The sequence below is a fragment of the Leptopilina heterotoma genome, unplaced genomic scaffold, assembly GCF_015476425.1.
Source record: "Leptopilina heterotoma isolate Lh14 unplaced genomic scaffold, ASM1547642v1 Lhet_6, whole genome shotgun sequence".
In the NCBI taxonomy this organism is placed as follows: domain Eukaryota; kingdom Metazoa; phylum Arthropoda; class Insecta; order Hymenoptera; family Figitidae; genus Leptopilina; species Leptopilina heterotoma.
This window is the reverse complement of record NW_025111137.1, coordinates 256858-272624: the sequence shown is the minus strand read 5'-3', so window position 1 is coordinate 272624 and position 15767 is coordinate 256858. Positions and strand designations below refer to the sequence as shown.

Below are 15767 nucleotides of genomic sequence, written 5' to 3'. Positions count from 1 at the left end.
AACGACTGTGGTTACAATCGAGAGGGCACTGATCGTACATCAAAGTAAAGCTAAAAAGATTTTAATGATTAAGAAATTTTTTTTGTTTCTATCGGATCAGATTGAATTAGTAGTAGTAGCAGCAGCAGCAAGATATCAACATCCATAATAACGAGTGTGGTTACAACCAAGATGGCACTGATCATACATCAAAGTAAAGCTAAAAAGTTGATACTGATTAAGAAGATTGAATCAGGATGGTTAAAAGTTTATCATCATCATCATCATCATCATCATCATCATCATCATCATCATCATCATCATCATCAGTAGTAGTAGTAGTAGTAGCAGCAGCAGCAAAACAGCAACATTCAAAATAACGACTATGGTTACAATCAAGAGGCCACTGATCGTACATCATAAAAAAAGGTATTTGCGGAAGACGATATTTTTATTTATATTCCTACGAACTAAATCAGGATGATTAGAATTGCATCATCATCAGTAGCAGCATCAGCAGCACAATAGCAACATCCATAATGAAAAATAAACCTCCAACTTGATGAATCACATGAGAGAGAAGAGTTTTGCAGAATAGTTTCCCAAGGGAGATGAGCGCACAAAAATTGGCAAATGTTGTATTTAAGGCGTTGGAAAGAAAAAGGAAGGCAGATATTATCAAGCTCCGTTGCATAAGGATGAAAGTACCTCGTAGCGACTGACTGAGTAAATAATAACGGTTACGTGTTGCTGAGACGTCTTTCGCGACTAAAAAGATCATAATGAGCAAGCATGAGTACACGAGAGAGAATTCCTTATGACTTGTATCTACAACATTGCTGTTAGTGTGCGCATCGTGAGATGATCGCGGTTTAAAGCGCCATCGACGATAATTATTATTATACATAGAGAGTCGCACGCGCTCTAATGCCAACACACGCACCAAAGAAAAAGAGAGAAGTCCAGAGAATGAGAGAGAGATAACCACCGTAATTTGTCGCTTGATGTACTTTCTAGACGAGTGCGGTATTGCGTGTCGAATTACTCCTTTGAAAATCTTTGGTCAACCGTACTTGTGGACACTCGGTATCTCCTATGAGCTTATAATTTATCGCCATTTGATTATCTTTTATATCCCGCGAAATACAATGTCTTTCCAGTTGTCTAAACATTATAATTTATCAAAGGAGATTTCTTTCTTACCTCCCAAAAAAATGAGTATAATAGCGAACAATGTCACTAACGTGTTGGAAATTTGATATGTTTTCTCGACAGCAGCATTTGAAGGTCATTGTTTAGCATTAGAAAGAAAGGAGAAGTTATCTTGAGTTAACAGCAAATATAAGTCCTTGCATTCCTTCAAGTGAGTTCACATTTTGCCTCGCATTTTGCTCTCTTGAGTTTAAAATTATTTCCCTCGAGAAAATACTGAGCGCGAAATACATCATTCTTTGTTGTTTTCTATCTCATTAAATGAATTGTGGTCAAACTCATTAACAACGGTCAACATTGAAAATTGCCGCGAGCTTTTGCACGCCTTACTTCACTGGTAATAACTGTTTCAACGGAAATACACTGTTCTTCCTCAAAACTCTTTTTCCGCATTCCTTTTTCTTTGACAAAGACAATTATTATAAATCTCTCACTTAATTTTTTTCCCCGAAACAACTCCTGTCAATATTCTCATTTAACACATCGTATTTCAGATTTCAGTGAACTTTTAATTTTTACTGTTTGGGAGAATTTGTTGCCAAACTATTTTTTAAAACTTTTTCTTTCCTTACAGTTGTAAAATGGTCAGAAATCATCAAATGTTGAAAGAGTGGTGATAAGTTAGTAAAGAAAATCCAATTAGTTTAGTTATTGAATAATTATTTTTATTATTTAATTTGTCGAGATAATTTTACAATTTGTTTTTAGGTGGATAATTACGGGTTATATAATTATAAATACTACAATAAAGTGCATAATCATAGCCATTATGTTATTAATATAATAATTTGACTGCAATTTAAAGTTATATAATTTTTTTTGCCATTAATAGAAATTTCTAAAGTACACAGATTTTTAAATAGTAAAAAATTGGTCAAAAACTCGAAATTATTTCAAAATTGAGAAAAATAAATGTGTGCGGTTTTTGAAATTGTGCCATCCAGTTTATTCCTCTGTTGAATATAATAGTTTTAGCGACTCTCCGTGTATACACAATCTTGTAAATGACACAATAAGAAAAAGACATAATACTAGTTTCTCAACATTTTATTAGGTGCACGTCGCGTCGTGTGTAACTTAATAATGAAAACCAACGCGTTCCATGGGGGAGAATATATTACAATACGAGAGTAGCGTGACATAATGTGAAATTTTTTTTTCATTTAAACACAACAACAACAAACAAAAAAAAGAAACCGGAAAATTAATTTTTAACCCCGGTGACAAATTTCAATTTCAACAGACATTTAATCAAAATGAAATTTACTGTGACCATAACTACTGTACGACTTACACCACTTTTCATGTCAAATTACATACACACCACTTTTATAATTTCGCATTCCTTAAAAGAATTTTACTTCACGTTGTTGTTGTTTTTTTGCAAAACTAATTTTCTTCCTAGAAAAAAGAAAAGAAATATTGCTCGCATTTTTTCAAAAGAGAAAATTGTTTTGGAATTGCGAAATGTTTGTTTGCTAAAAGGAAGCATAATAAGTAAAGAATAGTGAAATGAATATTTGTAATTCGAAAAGAAAAAAATTTAGATGCGACGATATGTACGCAATGTGATAAGATCGTAAATATTCCCCGGACGTACTTTTCAAGTATACGTGTAAACGTAATAACGTTACACGCGAAGCGAGTCACACGCTCTGCCTCCGTTACACACTCAACACACATAATCTGAAAATAATTATCAACCATAAAAAATATTAGGTCGTTTTAAGAACAAAAAAAAAAGAATTTTCTCTCAAATTTCGGCAAATACCGTTATCTGATTGTCGAAAGTCTCAGGTGACTTTCTTTGCTTTTCTTTTTCATGTTTCTACCTCGTAGGTATTTATCCGTTAAACGATTTTTAATTATTTGTAAATTTCAAAATATTGTAATTCAACTCTAAGTTTATATTTATTAAAAATTTTCCTCTTGTTGAGTTAAAAAATTCAAATTGAGAAAAAAAGGAATTAAAAAGTTATTGCGAGGAAGAAGTGCCCACCAATGGTAGCGCGAAACTCCCTACTTCTCGGGTACACGTTACGCGCAATAGCCAATTGCTGAGTATTTGCCAGAATTACACGCGTAACGCGTAAAGCGCGCACCAATCAGTGCGTTCCACCTCCTTCCACTTTTCCCATCGCCGTACTTCCATTGCGGAAAAACTATTAATTATTTAAATTAACTTATTATTAAATTAAGTACCAAATAAACTGCTAAGTTGAGTATTAAAATAACTACTAAATTAACTGCTACTAAATTAACTATTGAATTTACTATTAAGTTAACTATTAACTATCAACTGTTAAATATCAAAAGACTGTCAATAATCACGATGTGGGACTGAAAAAATTCCAACGTATTAATTTTAAAGGGAAATTAATAAATCAAAGTCGATTTGAATTGGACATAAATAATTGTCACTGTGATATTGTCGAACGGTACTACCTGAAAGCCGGTATAGATATATACTCAAGAATGGTTATTTGAAATGCAAGGACAATCACTTTCCGGCGATGCCAATCAAGGCTATAACCCCGCGGCATTGCGCGAGAAATCGATGAACTTTTTTTTTCTTTCACATTTTTATCACGTTGACTGAGTTTCATGAACGTTTTATTTATACGTTATTGCAAAATGCCAAGAAGCTTATTCAGTTCCCTAACATAACGTGTCAAATGTGACTTGCAAATGACAACAATTTTCACGCAATGTTTTTGTGTAAAACGTATATTTATCCTCATACCTCAATTTCGTTACCTATTTAGTGCCGCGCATGTAACAAAATATTAGCGTACATTGAGCAATGAAAATTGTAAATATGAAATAAATGATAATATTTTGCAGCATGAAGTGAGAAAAGAAGGGATAAGTCATCAATTGAATAAAATGTATAAAATTACTCGAGAGGCGCGGAACTGCGCTTAGTAGAAAGTAGTTGAGAAAATTTATTGTATGAAGAGATGCATAAGAACCACGTAACTTCGATGCTTTCCCTTCATCATCAACATATGCTTTTTGGCATTTAATAAATCATTCCTTGTATAATTAAATAAATTTTTTTCAGTATATTTTTAATTATTTTTAATTATTTTTGGTATTTTTGCTATTTAATTTCCCTATTATTTATTTCGAAAATGACAAAAATATTTTTATTACATATGACAAAAAATACTAAGAACAATTTTTTCCGAATTGTTCTCAGTATTTTTCGTCCAATATTTTCTTGTCACCGAAAAAAAAATAATGGAGCATAACATATTTGAATATTCCACAAGAGTGAAAGTCATCAAACGGAAATACTTTAGAAAACATTAAATTAATTTTACACTCACTCAAAAATTTGATATACGAGACAAATCACATTCTAATAAGAAAAAAAACTAATTCAAGGTTTACTTTCGTAATTTTTTAACGAACGGTTTTGGAATATAATTGTTCTCCATGTTATTTAGTTTAACTAAACTATCCTAATTCGACAAACAAAAAATCGTTTTATAAAATTAAATTAATTTTTAATTTTATTTTCACATAAACTTTTTTTCAAAACGGAAACATTAATTTCAGGCCCTTCTCTTTTTTAATGAAAAAAAAGGTAGAAAACAGTGGGAAGAAAAGTGTTCAAGTGATTTTTAAGTGAAATAAAATTACCGGACACACTTGTCTAATTTTTCCAAAAAAACAATTAGTTTTTCCACGCAATGAAATAAATGGGGTGTAATAAAAAAACGGTGCGTTAATATTTTGGATAAATGTCTGTAAAATGTGGAACTTTTTTAGTACAAATCTTGACCTTGATTTTTAGTTTCTTTTGTGTGGCAAAATGAATGCAGGAGAACAAACATTTGTGTGTTTATGTAGCCGTAAAATAGGCGGGAATATCTATTAGATTTAATCAAGAGACTGTGAGAGGCTAAATTTAAACTGAACGTGACTTAGGAGAATTGAGTTACTGTTCGGGAGATACACTATAGACGTATATATTTGGCGCAATCTGTTGATTATTGCAGGTGTACAGTGAAAATGCACGATTTTGATTGTGAAATATGACAAAGAGGATGAATCAATTTTGACAGATGTGACTATTTTTGAAGAGAAATTACAAATTTTTTTTAATCAGAAAATTAGAAATCGCATTTCCCGAAGATTTATTTATCTCATTCAAGATAATAATAATACCTACAAAAGTTTTAAACTTTTTTTTCCACTTTGCGAAATAGTTGTCACAGTTTTTCGATTATTTGGTTCTTTTATTTTCTTCTTTTAAAAAGCCGTCTCTCACCTGAGTTGCAACATTTTTTTCGATTTCTTGTTCCACTGTGTTCGATTGGACTATACTAGCAGGAAAAGAAAAAAGGAATTTCATTGAATTCACATTTCGCGGCATTTTTAAATGGATTTTTAAATGGCTTTTATTTTCTCTCACTTGAGTTGCAGAACTTTTCCTGTTAAAGCGCTAGTGTAGCTAGCAGAAAATTAGAAAAAGAAAAGAATACAAAAAGAGAATCAAACAGAAAAGGAAAATCGTCATCATGTAGATTTTATTTTACACTAGGAACTTTTTGTTCATAATAAGAACGATGTATAAGCCTGAAGATAAAAATAATAAATATGACGTCGAAGTGAAATAAAATTAGATAATCGACACCCTGGGTAATTTAGATGACCGATCCTGGACATTAAGTAACAAAATTACGTGTCAACGGTCTTTTCGAGTAGTAAACTTTCCGCCTGGTAGATATTGCCTTAAATCTTTTTCTTATCCATTGCTATTGCTTGTAAAAAATTTGTATCTATATTACTGTAATTGATTTCTGGTTTATTAGAATTTCTAGTCTTCTAGATGTGAGTTCTAGAAATGTAACGTACCGGATGTTCAGCTTCAGATGAACCACTAAAAAGGATAAACTTTTTTGTCTAATTTGCTATGGTTGGAAAATTCGTAACAAATTTTCAGTGCTATGCTCCTGAACAGCATCGAAGCTTGCGGCAATATTGACAACATTTTTTCAATTGGAGTCACATTTGGAAACATTAAGCAAGTGTTCAACGTTAGTAATGTTGCTGCAAGTTTTGATGTTGTGTGGACTAAAATTTTAAATATTTCGTAGATCTCCTACTGCTTTTGTTCTATTAGGATTCCGTTAGCTTAGTTCGCCTTATTTGAATATCCGATTCCATATTAGTAATCTGATGTATAAGTGATTATTGTAATTATCTATGTGTCCTTGCTTTTGCTTCTAAACAATCTAAAATTCTAAACATATGCATCATCATTTTGGATCTTTCAGGAAATTAGGGTATCTTTAGCGGAATTCGGAGTGAACATCCTTAGAAGTCCTAGGACCATATTTATTCATTCTAATTCTGAAAGTTGTCAAAATAATAGACTCCCATCCAGAGAGTAAGATTCTGGTGCATTTCTAAACCAAAAGCACCTGATGTTCCTGATATTATGGTTGTTTTGTATCCTTCAGAAAATTAGGACGTCTATAGCTTATTATCGAGGCACTTTCTTAGAAACCCTAGGGAAGTCCATAAGTTGTCCTAATTCCTGAAGTTGAATAACTTCTAGAAGCCCAAGACGTTTTTTGGAATCCCGTGCATCTATAAATGAAAAGCATCTCAATTTTACGATATCTTGGATACTTCAAGAAATTAGAATATCTCTAGCAAATTGTCAAAGCACATCCCTATAAACCTTAGGAACGTCCTTTAGTGATCCTAATTTCCTCAAGCTGGTAGATTCCGGACTCCCAGGACGTCCATAGGAATCCTATGTATCTTTAAGACGCACCTGAATTTTCTGATATTTTGGATGTTCTGTATCCTTCAGAAAATTAGGGTGTCTAAAGGCGTTCATAAGTTATCTTAATTTCTGAAAATTGTTAACTTTCAAACGTTCAAGACCTCTTTAAGAATCCGGAGCATCCCTATACCTGTAGCACCTAAATTTTCTGATATTTTGGATGTTCTTGATTCTTCAGAAAATTAGGGTATCTATTGCTAATTTTCAAGGCTAAAAGACCTTGGGAGTCCTAGAAATGTCCTTAAGTAATCCTAATTTCCAGAAGCTTATAAATTCCGAACTCCTATAACGTCTGTAAAAATCCTGTGCATCTCTAAAGCTGTTGCACTTCAATTTTTCCATTCTTCTCCCACCGGATTTTGATTACAGTCTGAACCTAAAACAACCACCTAAAAATAGTTTGCCCCAAATAATCAGTAAAATCTTCCATTCCTTGAAAATTGAAATTGAAATTCTTATTAAATTACGAAGCAAACTTAGACCCAGTAGTTCAAAAATATCTCAAATAATGATGCTGTTTTGAATCTTTTCACTTAATTCTTCCTTCATCTGCTCAAGCTCAATACTGTGAATTTTCCGTTAAGAATCAATCATTCTCTTCCATCAGTGAACGTCAAATGTTCAATCAGAACCCCATACTATAATTCTCGCACTCGCTAAAAAGTTAAATCACTCCCAACAAAGTTCATCATCAGTATTTGTCGGTCATAAATCTCGTTTATTACCCCATTGTACACCTGTCATGGAATGTCAGTTACGTTATAAATATACTAAAACGTCTTGAATTGCGGTTTAAATCGTTTTTGTATAGCTTCTGATTCGCAAATTCCAAACATAGATGTTTCACAATTCTATTTTTTTTCTTGTCACAAAAAGAGAGAGAAAATCTGAGGTTTTACGCAAATTAGATTTTTAACCATACAATCTCTCTGAAACTGTGAACGGAACTTTAATTAGTATTTCGAATTTAAAAATACTAATCGGTACACTTTCTAAGTGTAGATATTTAAACAAATGTGTAACGAATTTAATGTACACGTGTTACTTTCAACAGTTGGATCATTATAACAATTTTCACTTTATTTCGATTGGCATACTGAATATGTGTAAGAGATTTGATTTGACCTTAATTGATATTGGCGCAATGGGAATCATTGAAATTGAAAATGTGAAAAAGGATTATTAGTGTTACGGGAAAATTAGAAGCTATGCGAAATGATAAATTTTTCTGTTTTCTAATTGGATGTTGGTCTTAACGATATACAGAAGCATTTCACTATTACTTATTGGAGCGATTAAGAGTAAATATTTTCTTTTTTACAGAATAATATTTGTTTAATGAAATAGATGAAAAAAATGTTGCAATGTAAAGATAAATATTATGGTTTGCGTGTTTTACTTGACTGGTAGCAGGTGGATAATTCCCTTGAGAGAGGAATAGAGAACCAAGGGCGCGGCTGATTGTTATGAAAGTCTTTTGCAGACTCCGCGAGAGACTGTGTGTTTATACAAGATTCAAGTCCGGTCGTGCAATTCTCATCGTGGTTCATCGGGACTTCGAAACTCTCGAAGCCATTAGGAAGATAGAGGTTCTTAGAAGCAGTATGGCAATTAACAAAGACACGGGACACGGACTACGAGATGTATTATAGTAGAATGGCAGAAATCTCATACATCTGGTGTTGATAATGATGATGCCGCTGCTGATGGTGAAACTAATGTCCCAACTTACGCAATTCTCTATCCTCAAACGAATATCCGGAGTACGATTTTTTATCTATTATTCATCCACGTCGATATTCCGGACACTTTACAATTTAGCTTTTCACGATTTCTTCTTTAGATGACCCAATTATTACCAACCATTGTCTTCTTCGTGGACGAAAAAGGAAAAACTCAGAATTAACAAAAAAATTTTTTGATTTCTTGTTTAGACAACAAAATTATTTCCTCTTTATAGACGAAAATTGAAAATCAACAAAAGTTTTTTTCTATTTATTTGTTTGTCCTCTTTTGTTTTTTCCAACGGAAACATTGTCATGTTTCCGTTTCTGGAAAAGTAAAAGCAGACAAATACAAAAATTTCCCTTTCGAATAGTGTAGAGGCAAATGTGATCTTTTACGATTTCTAAAAATACTTTAGATAATCCTTTCCAATAGAAGAATTTTAATAGCGGAATGCGTGAAACTTGTTTACAATATTAGTATAGAGGAGAATTATTCTCGTGAGATAAAATCCACCTACGATTTGAAAATATGAGATTATAATGTAAGTTACCATCACGGGAGAAATGAATGTTTAGATACAGAAAATATTTTCCCAAAACACTTACTGTGTTCATCAAAAGTCAACATACTTCTTGTGCAATTGTTAATAATTTTTCATAATTCTATATTATTTTCTCTTTATATTTCGTGAAACATTTTCCATATCAAGTGGGAAAGTAGAGAATTATTTGTAATTAATTATTATTTCAAAAACTTCATCGCCAGCGTCCAGTTAAAAAAATTTCTATAGAATTTTCTCCCACAGCACTGGAAATTTCCTGCAAAATTTATTAAATATTTACTTGCAATGTTTTGAAATGTTTAAGTGCAAATTTTAGTAAGAGATAAGTAATTTTGAAAAAAACAATTGAAAGATGATTTCGTTTGCGAGAGAGTTTTCATGACATCTAGACGGCAATTTAAAGAACTGTATTCGCGCAAAATTCAAAATAGGAAAAAGATCATAAATAACATTTTGATGTTCACAATCTGTAATCATTAATATCTACAAAGAAATAAGTCAGTTTTCTACCTAATATTTGCTAAAATCCGTGTAAAAATTGTATTGAACAGTTCTAGTAAAATTCTACAGAATTTTTTTGACTAGCCGCACAATTAGAATCAATTTAAATATAAAATTTATCAAATTGTGGTCACTTTTAGTACAGATCGTCATTGATCAAAGAACTTGAATTGAAAGAAAACCGCAAGGACTGGAGAAGAAAAAATCAAACGGTGTTTCTTCATAAATTGTTGAAGAAGCAACAAAAAAAATAGAAAAAAATATGAGAAAAAATTTAATGAATCAGTGAAAATTGAAAAAAGACGTATATGGTGAAATGCGAAATGATATATGAAATTACGGAAAACTATAGAGAAATAAATATATAAAGTTGGTTATGCAGTTGCGACAGGAGGTAAACTCGTCGGTAATTTAGGCCATCACTTTCAACCAACTTTGTAGCAGCAGGTAAATCAAAAAGGAGCTGCTGCTGCGAAACCTTGATGTCTCTCGATGGGGGCAGATCGAGGGCACCGGCTCTTGTAAGATCTCCCGATTTCCTCCCGTTCATTTCCCTCACATTCAAATCATTTTGCACCCACTTGATTTCAATTCAACGATTATATTTTCTTTTGTACTTGAAGATCTTTAAGTTCACCACGTGATAAGTGAATAAACTCTAATTTGCTTTATATAGTTATTTCCCTTTTCCCATTCATTCAAAATTGGCGAACATAATTTTTTTCCAATTTTCAGTTTTCTACAAACATTTTCGTCAAATTCTAGGGGAAAATTAGGATCAGAGAATCTCGGTTATATTTTCCAAAAAATAATTTTAAGTAGGTTTTTTGGAATCAAAATTTAATTCTGTTGCGCTTCTTTATTTATTCATTCTTTATTTTTGGAAAAATCCCTTCCCCCTCTTTACCTAAAAAATCGAAAACAAATTCTTCATAACCAATTTCGATTTCGTGTGTGCGGAGTGAAAATTTTTCTAAGAGTAAAGAAAGAATAAAAGAGACAATATAACGAAATTATTTTTCGTACGTGGTTAAGGGCATTTTTGCAAACGCAAAGAGAGATTGCAGAAAGAAAAAATCAATTTAAGAAATTTTGGTTTCAATTGTAGTTAAGGTAGAATTTTTCACTGAAGAAAGAAATAATAAGAGAAGAAGGGGTGAATGTTGTCAACAAAGAAGGGAGAATTAATAAAGAAAGAAACAAATTTTAATTGTTGAAGGAAGGATTTGCCTATGAAACAGAAAAGAAGAAAGAAAAAACAAAATAAAGTTTTTCTATAAATCAACAAATAAAATATTTCCCTTCTTTTTATTCTTCAGAAAAATAAATACATTTCCTATTAATTTTAAATAAAAATTATATATTCTCACTAAGTCTTATGATTTTGTTTTTATTTGCAAACTATCGCAGACAAGCCAAGAAGCTGAAAAAGAATTAAATTCCCTCACGTTTGAAATTCAAGACGGTTTTATTTGTTTAGAATCCAACTCGGAATACAAATTACAAAATTCCGAACAAGAAACAATTCTCGAAAAAAAATCTCCAAAATGGATAATTTTACATTTTTTTTGCATACCTCTTAAATTCATGACATTATTATCATTTTATTGAAGGTACACATTACAAGAAGAAGAAGAAGAAGAAAAAATAAACAAAGTGATCTCTTGTACCTTTTATTATAATAACCGCAAACAATAAAGACCGATTGTGAGAACTTCTGAACGATGAATCGACTCGTTCTTTTAGCGTGAGAGAATAATCTCGACCTCTACGGAAAAATTCTTCTATTTCGCAAATTAAGTGCTACAACTTCATTTTCCAATTGTACATATACATATCGAATATGAAAGGAAAAGAAAAGAATTTTTCCAATAATAATAATAATTATTTATCTCTGCATGTGCATTTTTTATACATATTATTAATGCTTTCACTAAAGATTATACGCGTGAGTATGTGATGAACAATGACTTGATAATTAATGTGCTCCACTTTTAATAATACTCTCATTGTTTTCCATTGAAATTAGCTTCAAAACTCTTTTCCTTACCACAAAACTTCCACCTAGAAATGCGGTTCTTTTTTGTCTAATTCTCCTCTCTTCACGATTAAGTCACATGATTCCAATGAGTATTGCCTAATGGTGAAAAAAAAATTCCTCCCGTTTACCAACATGAGCAAAAGTGAAGAAATAATTTAATGAATCTTGAAAGGAGGAAAAACGAAACTTGTTTATTTATGAATTTCCCGATTCTTGAAAAAATTTCAAGGATGTAAATTTTTTTTTCTCTTTTCCAAGACGTGAATTCTTTGTTGAAATTAAAGTAATTCATTAAATCGTTAATTTAAATCCTTTAGCTAAAAAAATTTCAAGTTTCAAAAATGTAATTTTCAATTTTTATAATATTAACATTTTGTTAAAGGAAATGAGTTTGCACGCGATGCGATTATACCTTATCGCGACCATTTCCTTTTTTCCAGGTTTGAAATAGGAATTTATTTCTACAATGTAATTTTTTTCTGCTCTGGTGTTAGAACGATAGATTATCTCGTATTTAATTAAACAGCAATTATTCAACAATTTCCGCGAGTTTTATTACGATTTATCTCTACTTCTTATTTGAATGCTACAGATTCCATCGTTTCTTGATCCGAACGGATAAGGAAAATTAAACTTGAGAATTTTTTGTTTCTGCAAAAAGAAAACAGAGTTTGAATTTAGAAAATTCGAATAATTTTCCATTCAGAATAAAAAGTTTGAAGATGACGATTTTTTCTTCTCTGCAATATTTTATAAAATAGATTTGATAGAAATAACAGTATCAAGACTAGTGTTGCATTTAAATCGAGTTCGTTGCAATAGAAAGCGTTTTCACCTTCGACGACTAGTACTCTAAACGACGCCGGGACATCGTGATATAATGAGAAATCGCTAGCTGCTTATAATCCAGGGACGAGGCAAGTGAAAGATGCTGCGTCCAAATATTTTCTGTACATCAAATTGATACTTTTGGAAAATTTTTTCCTAGGTTCCCAAATTTTATTCCGCTTTTCTCTTTTAAAACAGAAACACTTCCTTTTTGTTATTAAAATTATAAATCTTCGACTTTTTTCATTGTTTCCTGATGGAAATTTTTTCCCCCTATGCAATCATCTGGAAATTATTGAAATCAATTTAATCCCAAGATTCTTCATCCGCAAATGAAGATATTTCACTTTCAAGGTACAATAGAAATTAACGAAGCTGATCATCAATGTAATTACTACAATCATTTAATTAGACCGTAATTATAAACTGAAAATTGATTGTATAAAAAAGGAAATACAACGGGAAGTTGATCATTTCCATACAACATTATTTAGTATTTGTTGTTCTGGTTTCTCCTTTATATGAACGCAGGAAAAAAAATGGTTTTTATAAAAATTCTTCTCCAACATTCCTTGTGGACTTTCGCCATAATTTGAGTGAAGAATTCCTGTCTTCCTCAAATGTTTGGGTGAAAGTATCTCCTCAAAGTATTTTTGAAAGGTCGAAGAATTTTTTTTTCACGCTCTTCTTGTTATTATACAGAAATATAAAAGTCACCGGTAGTGTAGTTTTCGCTTTTCCGATTGGCGAGAATGTTAGAGGACATTTCATGAATATGAGAATGTATTTATTAATATACGAGAGAAGGAATTCCGCATCCGGGAGGAATCAAGTTGAGAGTGTCTTTATGTCCGCGCATGATTAGATCCGAAAGAACGCCATGGGCTTGGTCTATAGCTCGACCTACTGGCACGAATTCCGTTAACTCTCTACGTTTTACTATATTATAGTTCGATTAGTCTATGACGAGGTCTATGATACATTCAGTAAACTATCGGACTACCTTTTTAACTATTTAGACACATGTTAAGTACAAATTACAGCACCTAATAAATCCCAGATTCATTTCTGGCCGCAGTAGCTTTACTCACTCACTCACACACACATTGGTATGCACTCTGGTATTTCTTTTCAATGAGAATTTCCTTTTGAAACTTTCTAAAAAGACTCTGATGATGATTTAGAAAAAACTATATTAAACAAGCATTCATCGGGTCCCCTAATGGATTACAATTGACAAGCGTGTAGTTGAGGAAAAATGCATAATAATAGGGCACAACAATATGATTGTATACATTTATCTTTGGATTTGTTTTGATATTATACATTTATGGAGAGAAATGGAAAAGACGACAACAAGGACGTTATGAAATAGTGTAATTATCATTGAAATAGGAGCACGACATTTCAACAATGATAGAGTTAAAAACAATGCGAATTGCTGAAAAAAAAGAAATGGGGGAAAGTAGAAAGTTTCTACCCCCTTTCTTTTCTTTGAATATGGAAATTCCCTTTTTTGTTTTAAGAACTTTTCGTTTGTTTTTAAAGAAACGGGAGAAACAAAAATGTTTGTTTATACTATCATTATCGATATCAAGAAGCGAAATGGAAAAAATAGAAAGGAATTCTTTTCCAGTTGAGAGAAATTCTCTTGATGGCGTGATTCTAAAAGGAAATTCTCTACTGGTGAACACTTTCGATATCACTTAATAGTCTTTCTAACCAGAAAGACGTAAAAAGTAGAAAACGTCGTTTTCAGTGGAAGAGTTGAAAAAGTGATTAGAATGTGGTCCAAAAATGTTTGCCAATTAGGCGTCAATGGAGATCATCAATTGTTGAAAAGGGTCAAAGGACTGTGAATAAGATTATCCGATGCTAAAAACTCAGGTAAAGCATCTATTAAAAATTGCAGATGGGAAATGAAAATTGTCAAGAAAATAGGAATTAGGAAACAAAGTAAAAATTGTGACAAATGATAGGAATGGAGGCGAACTTCTAATGTTGCTAATTGAGTCATATGTTCTTCTGGTGTTACTACTTGCAGACGTTAATATAAAATCCGAAAGGAAACAGTAATCATCAGAATAGAAACAAAATACAAATTGGGTCAAATATCATTCTAAGTGCTACAATTTGCAGCCGAAAAGTGAAAGTCCAAACGGAATCACTTATACTTTTTGGAGATCATCCACTGCTGCAGATTGGGATATGCTTTGGAGATTGTCCATTCCCAACAATTGGGTCATCTGTTCTGTTAGGGCAACTATTATTTGCAGATGTTGAATAGAAAACCAAAAAGGAAAAGTAATCAGCGGAAAAGAAACAATGCTGAATCGCCAATCAGTCATAAAGTCTACAATTATCAACATTGGATGAATGTTCTCCTAGGTATTAGAATATGCAGATGTAAAGCAAAAGTTCAAATCGAATCAGCAATTAATTTTGGAGATTTTCTAATACTGACAATTGGGTAATAATATGTTCCTTGCAGTTGTTGAAATTTGCAGATGTAAAGCAAAAGTACAAATGGAATCAACCACAAATTTTGGAGATCATCTAATAGTGATAATTGGGTCATACTACGTTCCTCCTAGGTAATAAATAATAAACAAATAGTAACTTTTTGCAGACCTTAATATAAAGTCCGAATATAAAACGTTACCAGCAGAAAAAATATGCTGAATCCACTGAAGAGTAATTAATTTCGGAAATCATCCATACTGCAAATTAGGTCAAATATCTTCCTAAGATAGTTACAATTTGCTGATGAAACGTAAAAGTCCAAATGGAATCACTCATAAAGTTTGGAGGTCATCCAATGCTCCAAATTGGGTCATGCGTCCTCCTAGACGTTACTATTTGCAGATGTAAAGTAAAAGTTGCAAACTAAATCAGCCATAAACTTCGGAAATTATCATTTGCTATCATTTGGGTATGACCCAAATACAGATCCATTTCACTTTACGTGTCTCCATCTCCTTCTAGCGTATTATTTGCAGATGTGAATTAAAAGTAAAGTACAAAAAATGAAATGAGTCATTAATTTTTGAGATTATTCGATTCTGACAATTACATCCTAATTTGTTCCTACCAAGTTTCACAATTAGCAG

The 15767-nt window shown here is 31.9% G+C and overlaps 1 protein-coding gene across 4 annotated transcripts in view; it reads left to right on the top strand.

Moving 5' to 3' along the window:
* The window catches only part of LOC122509106, an 83501-nt gene that overhangs the window by 24950 nt on the left and 42784 nt on the right, over positions 1-15767 (top strand). The gene's annotated exons all lie outside the window — the stretch shown is intronic.